Raw genomic sequence first — 4,556 nt, forward strand, 5'->3', positions numbered from 1 at the left:
AGGAGGCGCTGAGAGCGAGGGCTGCTAGCACGCTGCCACCTCTCACTAGCACTTCTTGCCTGCTTCGACTAAAGACAGACCAACTTTGCCTCTTCCGTGGTTTCTCTTTGGCCGTGGAGAGCTCCTGCCTGTGGGTCTTCATCTGAAGTCTCCCTTGGGACACTGTCTTCAGCTTCATGTCCCAGTGAGTCCTAGTGTGACTCTAGTTCTCCCATCAGCTCTCTGACTTGCTATGTCATGAAGAATGTGGCTTCTAGCCTTCTTCATTTCTCTCAACCCTTGTGAGCTTACACCTCAGGTCATGGCCTTTGCCTATAGAATCATCCTTCTCTCCTGTCATTGAAACAGCTCCCAACCCCACCATCCCCTAATGGATAGAGGCTGCCTTATCATTACTAAGACCTCATTCATCCACCCCTGGAGTTCCCATGCGTTCCCTACCCATTCCCATTTCTGATTATATACTTTACCTCATCTTTACTACATCTGAGAAAGACCAAACTTGATCTTTTCAATCAAGTGGGTAGGGAGGGGAGAAGAAATAAATGAACGTTTATGAGACCTGCAATGAGCTAGTCATTCTCCTTCACTGACTCCATGACTCATGCAGGATGGTGAGGGGTTAAAGGCACAGGCTCGAGAACCAAATTGCCTGGTGTTGAGTCTCAGCTCTGCCCCTCACTAGCAGTGTGATCTTAAGCAAGCTGCTTCACCTTTCTGAACCTCTATTTTCTCTTGTATAAAACAGGAATGAGGCCGGGCACGGTGGCTCGCACCTGTAATCCCAGCACTTTGGGAGGCTGAGGCGGGTGGATCATGAGGTCAGGAGTTCGAGACCCAGCCTGGCCAACATGGTGAAACCTCGTCTCTACTAAAAATACAAAAATTAGCTGGGCATGGTGGCGGGCACCTGTAATCCCAGCTACTCAGGAGGCTGAGGCAGAGAATTGCTTGAACCCAGGAGGCAGAGGTTGCAGTGAGCCGAGATTGCGCCACTGCACTCCAGCCTGGGTGACAGAGGGAGACTCCTTCTCAAAACAAAACAAAACAAAACAAAAAGGAGTGATTTGTGATGGGTATTAACAAACCATCATGTTGCTATGGTTACTGAATGAGTTGCTAGACATAAAGTGTACGCTAGAACAACGCCTAGCATGGTGCCCAGTGCATATGAGTTATTATGATTCACCCACAGAGTATCTCAATGTGCCAGACACAGGGCACACAAAGAGAACAAAATAGACCTATTCATTCATTCAACAAATATTCATTGAGGTACTGCATGTGTCACACACTGTGATGGGAGCTGGGCACATGTGTCTCTGCCCTCATGAAGCTCACAATCTGGTGAAGGAGGGAGGACAGTAAACCAGTGAATGGCAAACTGATCTGGGCTAGGAGGGAAGGAGGCACTGTAACAGAAGTTGACAGAGGCAGAGGAGAGGTGGGGGTGGGTCAGGGAAGGCTTCTGATATTTAAAGAACAATGTGAAGATGAGGTGGTGCTATCATGAAATGAGCAAGGGGAAGTGCAATGGAAATGGGTAGGGAGATGAAGGAGATGAGGGGAGGGAAGCAGGCAGGGCCAGATCACTCAGGCCTCATGGTGTCCTGAATGCAATCCCAACCCACAAGGTGGTTACAAGCAGAGAAGTGACAGGATCTCATCTTACATCTTTCAATGGGCATACTGCAATTTTCACTGAAGAGGAAACTGAGGCCCAAGCTCATATCCCTGGTAAATGATGTGGTTGGGACTACAACAGCTCTCAGCCCCAGCTCAGCAAACTTGCCCATTTGCTACTTCTCACTCACCCTCTCCTGTACAGCAGGAACCAACTCTCCAAAAGCCCTTCACTTGCTCATGGGGTCGTGGTGCCTGTCTTGACTTAAACTCACACCACCATGCATAATTGAGGGTCCAGCAAAGGTTTCCATGCCAATGGCTTGTGCAAACAACACTCCCCTGAGCTCCTTCCCCACCGTTTCCATCCCCCACAACTACTGGAGTTGACACCCAAGCCAATAACCACAGGTAAACGTGTTTCTCCCTGGGACATGGAGTTAAACACACAACCACAGAGATGTGTCTCGGGTCCAGAATGGAAGGGCCAAGGTGCCAGGGATGACAAATCCTCCGGGAATCCAGCTCAAAGCTCCCCTGAGAGACACCCCTCCTCAAAATAGGCAAAGAGGGTCAGGAACACTCATGCAAACAGCTGATCCACAAAACCCCCACTGTGCCCACAGCTTTCCCCACCTCAGTCCTTTCTATTTTTATCAGGAGAGTGAGAGGGGGTTGCCAGGCGGGGCCACACTGCTGTTTATGTCTGAAATTTGAAAAGATGCACAGAGTACTTGGGAGAAGGCGTTGCCGTTAAAGGAATTTCGGAGGAGAATTTCAAACCCGGCAGGGTGAATAGGTGCCTTGTGTTCTGACTTTTGACTCTGGAAAAGCCGCGTTTCCAACCTTGGCATGCAGAGGGGCCAGGGATAGGGAGAAAATGCATGCGTGTGAGATTCAGACAGGGAGTGAGACCCAGCTCACCTGGGCACAGGGAAAAACTGATTTTCAGACTGGGGTGCTTTGGGAGGAAGCCCTTCTGCCCCTCCAATGTCATTTCTATTTATTTATCCCCCAAGTAATTCATGGACTTTTCTTGCTCTCTTAGCCTTACCTGGTTAGCCCCACTCCAATCTAACTATTCTCTACTCCATATCTGCCATCTATCTGTCTCCTCTCGATCAGTGGGTTTTGCTGGGTATTAATTTTCTTACATAGTTGATCGTTAAGGCTTTAAGAGGCAGAAAAGGTGAAGAAAAGGAGGCTATGCCACAAAAATGTCCAATATCTGTCCAGAATCTCACTCTGGACACCCAGGCCGGAGTGCAGACGCATGATCTCTGTTTACTGCAGCCTTAACCTCCTAAGTTCAAATAATTCTCCCACCTCAGCACCCCTCAATAGCTGGGACTACAGGTATGCGCCACCACACCTGACTAATTTCTGTGTTTTTTGTAGAGATGGGGTTTTAAGAGGCTTTAAGTCACTCTGATTTGTCAATTTTTTGCTTCCTAATTACATTGTATGTGTCCCTTTGATAGCTGTATGCCTACTGTTTCTTTAACACACACACAACTTCAACCTGGTGGAGGGTTTTACGCTGTAGGCAATACAGCAAGACAAACTGGTGCTATCTCTCCAACTGTGTAAGACAGGAGGCAAGAAGGGGTAACAAGAAAGTATTTCCCTGCTGAGGGAATTTCAACACGTATCTCCTCTCTTTGCCTTCATCCTTCAAAGGTTAAACTGGCTCTAACGGCCCTGTACATTCCAGACCAGACTACACAAGACGCTTATTAAGCTGGGGATCCTCAGGAAGGTTGGCATCACTTTTAGGAGGTTGGGCTTTGACTTGATATGGGACGTCAGGGTGGACCTGATCCCCAAGTTTGTAGTTGTTGATCTCATTTGCTTGTGTCTGGGAGTAAGCATCAAGAAGCTCCAGCCTCACTGATGTACAGAACTGCAAAAATGCAACTGTTTATGAAGTGCATTGGCCACAAAGTCCTAGAAGCCACAGGATGCAGTTGTCATGCAATTAAACTCTAGCTCTCTGCCCAATGAAAGTTCATGGCTTGACAATGTCTCTATTTCTTTTCCTCTAGAATGCCCTCACATGCAGAACCTTTTCTTGGGTGTATGAGGATCTCTGGCATTCCCTCCCTACGTTTCTAGATCTCTCTGTTTCTCTCAGCATCCTTACATTTTTGTCCAATAGCCTCCTTTTCTTCACCTTTTCTGCCGCTTCCATTTTCTCCTATTGTATGCAATTAAGACACATTTTAGCATTTGTTGAATGCAATTTGATGCTCCTTTTTTTGGGGGGGGGCAGAATCTGACCCTGTCATCCAGGCTGGAGTGCAGCAGCATGATCTCTGCTTACTGCAGCCTTGACCTCCCAGGCTCAAGTAATTCTCCCACCTCGGCACCCCCGAATAACTGGGACTACAGGCACACACCAACATGCCTGGCTAATTTTTGTATTTTTTGTAGAGATGGGATTTTGCCCTGTTGCCCAGGCTGGTCTCAAACTCCTGGGCTCAAGCAATCCACCCACCTCAGCCTCCCAAAGTGCTGGGATTACAGGCAAGAGCCACCACACCTGGCTTAATGCTCCATTCTTATCTCAGGTTAATAATTTCCCTGAACTCCAGACCCACGTTTATCTGCCTTTTGGCTTTTCAGACTGGGGGTGCTTTGGGAGGAAGCCCTTCTGCCCCTCCAGTGTCATTTCTACTTATATATCCCCCAAGTAATTCATGGGCTTTTCTTGCTCTCTTAGCTTTACCTAGTTAGCCCCTCCTGGATGTCCCTCTACCTCTAAAAACCCAACTTGTTTACAACTAAACTCTCTGAGGTCTTTTCTCCCCAAGCCAGCCACTTCCCGCTCCGTCTTTCCTCCCCAAGCCAGCTGCTTCCCAGTTCCCCACTTCTCTGTTGCTGTTGCAGCAACTCCACCTCTCTCAATCATTCAGGTTCAGAAGTTTGAGGCC

Source organism: Mandrillus leucophaeus, unplaced genomic scaffold (assembly GCF_000951045.1).
Source record: "Mandrillus leucophaeus isolate KB7577 unplaced genomic scaffold, Mleu.le_1.0 Scaffold297, whole genome shotgun sequence".
Lineage (NCBI taxonomy): Eukaryota > Metazoa > Chordata > Mammalia > Primates > Cercopithecidae > Mandrillus > Mandrillus leucophaeus.